Genomic DNA, 8,570 nt, shown 5'->3' with positions numbered 1-8,570 from the left:
ACTGGGGCGAGAAAAGGTGATAAAGAGAGGAAAAGGGCAGAAGAAAAGAGGAATCAGGGAGAGAGAAGCTGAGGAGATCCTTTGGAGCTCCAGGTGGAGCCTGTGCAGGGACCCTGACCGACCTCTGCTCCATGTGTGATCCTCCAGCAGGGAGGGACCTGGAGTAGTCCAGCCTTGCTGGGGTTGTGTGGGAGTCTCTGTTGAGCTCCAGATATTTACCCAGGCTGGTTTCCCTCTTCCCTGAATATTCCAGGCCCACAGGCAGCAGCGTGGCTGGGGACAGTGGACAGGACATGGTGGCTCTGCAGGGGCACAAAAGCACAGCCTGTGTCAGAAAAGAGGTGTTTGCCATAAGGGGCTTAAAGAGCAAGTTTGGGGTCTGGCCTGAACTCAAGCCAAAAGCTAAAAGAAAAAAAAAAAAAGAGAAAACCCTGTAATTACAGGCAATACTTTTATTCCCCAGCAGATTACCAGGTCAGGAGAAGAATTTAAGTCTCCTTCTTCCCTGAATTCCAATTTAATAGCAAATAATCCTGCCCCTGAATGCAAAGAAACTGTATTACCCTGGAGAATTCCAGAGAAGTTCAAAGGAGGTCAGACAACAAAAAGGTCAAAAATGAAACAGATGGCATTTGCTGATGGTGTACACAAAAAAAAGGGATGGGATGTGCTGACCTTCCCTTCCCTGCTCTCCTTCCCTCCCAGATCCCACAGACATCCCCTCTGTGGCTGATCCCAGAGTCTGGAGTTGCCAGCACTCCCTATCCTGAAGCTCAGGCAAAAGCCCCATTTTTAATGTGTCCGGAGGGAGGAATTTATTAAAGAGGCACTGCATTAAAAATATGCAAATGTTCCCAGTAACTACACAGGCCCATGAGGAAGCCAGATGAAATGTCATCTTTCCCTTCTCCCCTCCCTGTTTTTATGCACTGAGGTAGTTTATGGCTCCTCCTGTTTTATATTGGGACTGGGAACGTGGCAGATATTTAATCTGTTTGGAAATAATTGCAGCAATAATGATTCTTTTATTGGGTTTAACTACGTGCTGAAAAAATGCTGCAGCAACGACACACTGGGAGAGGGAGGGAAAATACTCTGGGGTGTGGTGTTTGTGAGGTCCCCAGGATGAGGTGAGAGATGAGAATCTGACTCCATGCTCTCAGAAGGCTGATTTATTATTTTATGATATCTTATATGGAAGAATCCTATACTAAACTATACCAAAGAAACTAAAACTATACTAAAGAAAGACAAGAATACAGACAGAAGGCTTAACAAGAATGGAAATGAAAGCTAAAATAAAACTCTACTGAAGAAAGAGAAGAATACAGAAAGAAGGCTTAACAAGAATGATAATGAAAGCTGGTGACTGACTCCTCAGAGTCTGACACAGCTGATGGTGATTGGTCATTAAGTAAAAACAATTCACATGGAACCAATCAAACATTCACCTGTTGGTAAACAATGTCCAGACCACATTCCAAAGCAGCCAAACACAGGAGAAGCAAATGAGATAATTATGATTTACATTTTTCTCTGAGGCTTCTCAGCTTCCCAGGAGAAGAAATCCTGGCAAAGGGATTTTTCAGAAAATATCATGGTGACACTGGAGGGGCAGGGGGTGGAAATGAGGGTTTAAAACCCTCAGTGGAAGGGAAAGTGGAAGATGTCCAGTGCACAGCTGCTGTAACCCAGCAAAGTGGATCAGTTCCTACCCAGATGGGCTGACCTGTAGTTTGGAGCAGCTGATTCTCCATCTCCTCTTTGCTCCAGGAGCTCCCAAGTCCATTCCCATCTCCGGGACATTCCCTCTCTCTCTCTGTATGTGGACAGGAGGCAGCACCTGGGCACAGGTTGAGCATAAAATGGACTGACATGTGCCCAGTTAGGAGCCAAGCTGCCTGTGGCCTCCAGACTGGCCCACATCTCCCAGATTAATTGCTCCTCCTGAGTCCTTGCCAGGCCAGGATGCAGCAGGACAGGCATGGGGAGAAGCCCCATTAATTCCCTGCTCCTCTGGCTCTCCTCTTTGAAGCTGCTGTGTTCCACAGCCTCCAGGCAGCTCTAAAACCACACTGAGATGGACTCTGGTCTTAATCCCAGAGAAAATGCTCCTCACAAGTCCTGTTTATACCTTCCCAACCTTCCCAAATCCCTGCCTAATACCAAGCTTCAGAGAGCTTTCCTATTCACATTCCCCCCATTTCTCCGTGCTCCCTTTGCCCCCTCCCTCAGCTGCTGCAGCAGAGAAGTGAAAGCCAGCACAGCTCTGAAGGAGGGCAGGGATTTCTGAGCAGGATTCCAGCATAACTCTTGGAAAAGGAGGGGAAGTTCTCCATCTCTTGGAAAAGGGAGAGAAGCTTTCTGTCATGCAGCAGCCAGGACCTCTAAGCTTTCAGCAGGAGCAGGAGGGTGAAGGGGACGCCTGCCTCAGTGAGCCCTCACAAACCAGGCTGCCATGGCTTTGGAAAGTGTCTTTTCTCAGCTCCAGTTCCCCTTGGTGAAAAAAAACCATTCCATTTTCAACAGTTCCCACCCAGCTGTTGGCCATGAAAGTGTCCTGAGCTCCAGTCCCTGAGAGTGAAAACCCCCAGGCACTTCCACAGCCTCTATTTATCTCTCTCAGGCTGCATGGTTAAACCTCCATAAATATGTTTTCTGCCAGCAACTGGTGCTTAATTATAATATAATAACTGCCTTAATAAATGGAAATGCCTTATCTGAGGCATTTCATTTAACAGATGAGGCATGATCTTCCCTCCCATAAATCCTGGAACAGATCAAAATGTCACAGGGGCTGGGAGCTGCCGTGGGAGGTGAGGCCAAATCCTTGTTTACAGGGAAGAGGAACATCTCCACAAAGGCTTCTCAGAGCAGACAGCACCAACATGTTTGAGTTTATGACAGGGTTTGGAGCCCACCAAGCCAAAATCATTTGTCCAATTTACATTCACACTGTGTAGGTGAAGCTGTGTCATTATCAACATGGGGGAAAGGAAATTTGGGAAGAAAAGTAATTAAATCTAAACAATCCCCTTCTCCAAAAATCAGAGCACAATATGACACAGGGTAATGAAGAAGATGTCAGAATTTTTCCATGCCCACTGCAAATACTGCAACACTTCCCTGGGCATCACCAACACCAATTAAGCAGAACTCCTTGCTTGACGTTGTCTCCTTTCATCTCAATTAACTTCCCTTCTTTTTTTCTCCCTCCTGACTGCTCACTGAAAAGTATGACCAAAAGTTAATTACTCTAATCCAATTTAACCACAATTCCAGTGAGGGGACAGAGGAGGGAGCGTGGGTGAGGGGCTGGAGAAGGCAGCAGAGGCAGAAAGTCTCAGCAGGACTTGTGAGCTCAGCTCTGAGCACAGCTGAGTTAAGGTGACGAGCACTTGGGGGGTAGAGGAGGAAATCATCCATAGAAGCAGAAGTCCAAACATTGAACATACCACTGATTTTGGCTGCGAGGGCAGTAGAGAAGAGATGGAAGAGAAAAGGGCTAAGACTGATCCCCACTGCTGATTTTTTAAAAGAGCAAATCTGTTCTGTCAGCACAGCTGGCTCAGGCCTGGCCCATGGTGTCAGAATCAGGGCAATCCCAATGATGGGGAGAAAGCGATGCATCTGACTCCATGGATATCAGAAGGCTAATTAATTACTTTATTCTACTATATTAGTCTATATTATATTACACTACATCTAAACTGAATCTGCACAAGCACCCAACTCAACTCAACTGCCCAGCACCTTGTGACTGTCTGCTGACCCACAGTCTGCACACGTGCTTGGCCCTGCTAGGCCAAGGAAACAAAACCCCATCACTCTGGGTAAACAATCTCCATATTGCATTCTGCTTTGGCACAACACAGGAGCAGCCAATGAGATAAGAATTGTTCTGATCCTTCTTTTCTCTGCTTCTCTCACTGCTTCTCTCAGGTTCAGGGAATGTGAATCCCATACCATGGAGCCTGGTATGGGATTCACATTCTCTGAACCTGAGAATGGGATCACACTTGGGATTCCCTGGGAAGCAGGAAAATTCCCTGGGAAGCAGGAAAAGTGTGATGCCAAGTGTGCTGCCACAGCTGGAGCAGCAGGAGCTACAAGAGAGGAAGAGCAGCACAACAATGGCAGACACAGGGATGGTGGGAAACAAAGAAAACCAGAGAAAAAGGTGCAGCCCTTCCCTGAAGAGGTGTCCAAATGCATCCTGCTAATTAACTCCCTTCTCCCAACATCCTGCCAGGCCTGCAGACTAATTAGAGCCCCCTCTCCTGTGCTGGGGAGCTCTCCTGACACGGGCACTGGCAGCCACAGCCCTGGACTGGGGACATATGGCAGCAGGATGTGCCAGCGAGGCAGCCCTGCGTGCTGGGGAGCGTGGGCAGCTGGAGATGAGCATTCCAGAGCCCTCTCCAGTCTGCTTCCCTCTCTGCCTCTGAACAAAAGGGCCTGGAGTGCAAATCAGAGGCGCTTCTTGGCAGCAGAGCTGGGCCAGCTTCAGTCAGAGGTGGAAATCAGGACAGCGGGCAGCACTGGGGAAGAAAACAAACACCAAATGTGTCATCAGCACACTCACCTCTCTGCTCAGCCCTGGCCACAACCTGGGGGAAACAGACTGAGCAATATTCTCATGCAACGTCCCCTTGACAATCACAATTTCTCCTGCTGAGAATTGCCCATTTCTTCCCATTCTCTCCACCAGCATTAATCTATCACAGGGATTTTAACTCACACCCCCTGGTCACCATTATGCCTTGATAGCTCTCTGTCAGGGTCTTTATCCAAAAAGGCTTTTGAAATTCAAAAGGAGTGTGTGTATATATACTCTCTCATTCCCTTTTATCCACTGGTCTCTTAACTCATCCAAAGGATTTAAGCGGGTCAGAGAAACATAATTTCCTTCAGCAGAATCCATGCTGCCTGTCCCTTATCCTATGGAAAAGCCTAAATATAGACTCTAAAAGTCCTCACAGTTGGGAATGTGAACGCAGCCATCCAGCTTTGAAGCTGCCTGAGACTCGTGCAGTTCCCAGATGAAGAGCTGGCTGGCTCTGTCAAAGGAAGGAAAAGTCTTTCAAAGATGCTTGGAGATAGCAGGAAAGATGTCAGTGGCTCAGAGATTCTCATTTTCCTTCTATTTTACTCAGATTTGCTTTATCCTCTTTAGCTCCTTGTGCTGAGGAGTAGCCAGGCAGCTCTGCAGGCTACACCCACCTGGGAAAGAAATAGGGAAAGGGCCTGGTATCCAATGGGAACCAGCTAAAATATGGAAGTGAGGGTCCTGGGGCTGTGCTGGGACCTGGAGGTCCAAAGGTGGAGTTTTTACCCAGTTTGGACCTGAAGAGAGAAAAAACCCTGAGTCAGTGCTGCTCCCTGGGATGGTTTGGAGGCATCAGCCACCCTCTCTGAGCACCATCCAGCAGCCCTGCAGCTCCCTGGCACCCCTCTGGAAGGATTCCAGATGTTTTGCTAATTCAGTTGTCCACAGCCTGCCTGTGCTGCCTGCCAGGGATCCCTCAGAGGTGCTGGTGTGTGGCAGCCTGGCCTGAGCTGCTGTGGATTAACTCATGGGCTCCTTCCTTGCTCCTGCCTGACTGTTCCAGCTTCCACTGCTGATAAGGGCAGGTTATCAGGAGCTGCTGAGCCTCCAGGGCACAGCTAAGAGAGATAGTTATTATTGCATCCTCTGACCAGACAGTGACACATTGGCCAGGAGAGTGGCCCTGGATTAAAGCTTCTCCACCCAGAGCTCAGATGTCTGCAGGACCTGCCATCCATTTCCTTAATGCAGCTGCCTGGCAGTGAAATCCATGCCCGTGTCTATTAGGGAAATGCATCTGTTCCTGCACCAGGAACTCAGGCAGCCCTGCTAAATCTGTTTGATGGATTCACTTCAAGTCCAACCCCCCTTCCCCCAAAAGTTACCTTTAGCCAGCACTGGAGCTGTCGGGTGGTGAGGGATAACAACATTATGGTGTGGTATTTTGGGGTCCCCTGTCATGGGGAGGAAAGATGAATCTGACTCCATGTTTTTAGAAGGCTAATTTCTTATTTTATGTTACTGTATTATATTAAAGAATACTACACTAAACTATATTAAAGAATAGAGAAAGGATACTTACTGAAGGCTAAACAAGATATTAATGAAAAACTCATGACTCTTTCCAGAGCCTTGACACAGCTGGCTGTGATTGGTCATTAAGTTAAAACAATTCACTGAAACTAATGAAACAATGACCAGTTGGTAAACAATGTCTAAACTACATTTTAAAGCAGCAAAACACAGGAGAAGCAAATCAGATAATTATTGTTTTCATTTTTCTCTGAGGCTTCCTATGAGAAGAAATCCTGGTGAAGGGATTTTTCAGAAAATATGACAGTGACATTATGGGACTGAGGGAGAGCAAAACATGAGGGAAGAAGGCAGTGCTGGCTGCATTAGGCACAGGGCAGCCCTGGGAAAACAGCACTTGTGCATCAAGTGAGGGGAAGCTTCCAGCCAGCAGCTCCTCACACTGCTCTGCAAGCACTTTGGAGATGCTCACTAATGGAGATGATCACCCTGAGGGGAAATGGGAAGGCAGGGAAGGTAACAGCTCCTGTAAGAACCCTGTAAGAATCCATGCCTGTTTGCACACCCAGTGCAAACAGCTAAATAACTATTTAGTGCCATACAACAAGCTCCCATTTGCAGCTGGCTGGAAGAGCTTGGAACCAGGCTCAGCTTGGCTCTGGGTGAGCCAGACCCAAAGGGCAGAGGCGGCCCGAGCTCCAGGGACATGGCCAGACATCAATCCCAGGGAATTCCATCACTCCCAACTCAGTCCTTCAGATTGGACACCCAATCTCTGCATCCTGGTGCCCACTCCAGCCCAGGCTGCAGATGGACCTTGGAAGGGCTCCAGGACAGGGGTGGAGCAGAGCAGTCTCAGCTTGGAGCTGCTCTCCAGGGAAGTCTCTCATGCTTCCTGCTGGCTGGGAGGTGTCAGATGGCTGCTGTCAGGTGGCTGCTGCTGTTTCTTGCTGTAGGACAAGGTGAGAGGGAGTGAGGAGCCCTTCCCAGAGCTCTCCTACATGCCCACATACCCAGGAGGTCTGTACAGAGCAGGATGTCCTTGACTGGGGAGCACCCAGGTAATGCCTCCAAGAGAACTGATTCTAAGAACCATCTCTGGGCTCTGCTGATAACAGTTTCTCCTATTTTAGGCCATAAATGAACATCCCAGATCATCACCAAATTGTACCACTGTTGGCAGATGGGTGATATTCCCCTGGGCCCTGCTTGGAATGGGCCAAGATGCAGCAATTTCAACACAAGTCACACAGCCTTGTCTTATGTGGCCTCCCTCCCACTACAAGCTGCTACTAGGGCTGGGATTTTTGTTGTTGCTTCTTTCTTCTTTTTTTTTTCCCTCCTCCTCTTCTCTTAACCTTTCTTTGAGCTCTCACTTGCTTCCTCAGCACCTCAGTGTAATTGCTTGCAGTCTCTGAGGATCCTGGGGAGGATTTATGTAACACACCAGGCAGCAATTTGAAAGGCTGCTTTTGGATATAAGAACTTAATGCTACACCAGCCTTGGGGAAAATGAGCTGCAAACTTTGGCATGGCTGTGCTGTGCTTGCCAAAGGCTCTGGGGCAGCACAGGCACCTCTCAGCCTCCCTGATCCCTGTTTGGAGAGGAGGAAGAGCTGGCTTTAGGCAAGTGGCTCACTCCTTCTGCGTGGTTTTACCCAGAGGGGGAGTCAGAGGCAGGCAGCAAACACTCAGCACTGTGAGTAGTTTGGGCAGAGCAGAGATGGGGTTCTTTTTCTGGCATACTCCTGGTTATTTTTCTGGCAGGCAGCATGGTTTGCATTTCTGGGATTTCTTTCTCTCTGCTGCATTTCTGGGTGCAGGAGAGCAAAACAGGTTCTTGGGGTAACTCTGTTGCTTTCAACAGCGTTAGGATTTTGGTGTTATTGATTATAAATCAGTCTGGGCAGGGATGGGAGCAGGGTGTGATGCTTCTAGGGGGAAAAGGGTTTCTTGTAAGGCTCTTAGAGCACGATGACCCCACAGCAGCACTTGTGTACCCTGGTTTGAGGGCTGTGTTCTCCTGCTTGGACAGCACAGGCTGTGCCTGGCAGGGGTGGAAGGAACAGCTCTGTGCACCAGACAGCCACAAGGAACCCCCCAAGCCATCCCAGTCAGACCTGCCCTGCACCTGCTCCTCCTGTGTAGTCTCCAACAGAGACACGTTCTGGCCCCTGGAAGAACAATGTGTTTTCAGGAGAGATGAAATTTCTCACTCCTGTTTTCCTTTAACTCAATTTTATCCTTTTCCCCCCCCTTCAAAAATCATATTGGGCTTGATTTTTTCCATTCAGGTTGCTGCTGGAAATAAAACTGGAGCAATCAAACTGAGTGTGGCACTCTGTCTGTCCGTCAGTCTGCCTGCCCTCGCTCCCTCTGAGCTTTTGAGCTGATTTCAAGTGCTTTCAACACAGAATTAGAGACCTTAAAGCTCAGAGGTGCCAGTGAGTGAGATGGAGAGATTCAGCTGAGCAGAGAAGAGCCATCA

The sequence above is a fragment of the Molothrus ater genome, chromosome 21 (assembly GCF_012460135.2).
Source record: "Molothrus ater isolate BHLD 08-10-18 breed brown headed cowbird chromosome 21, BPBGC_Mater_1.1, whole genome shotgun sequence".
Taxonomy (NCBI): Eukaryota; Metazoa; Chordata; class Aves; order Passeriformes; family Icteridae; genus Molothrus; species Molothrus ater.
Note: the sequence above shows the minus strand (reverse complement) of the source record.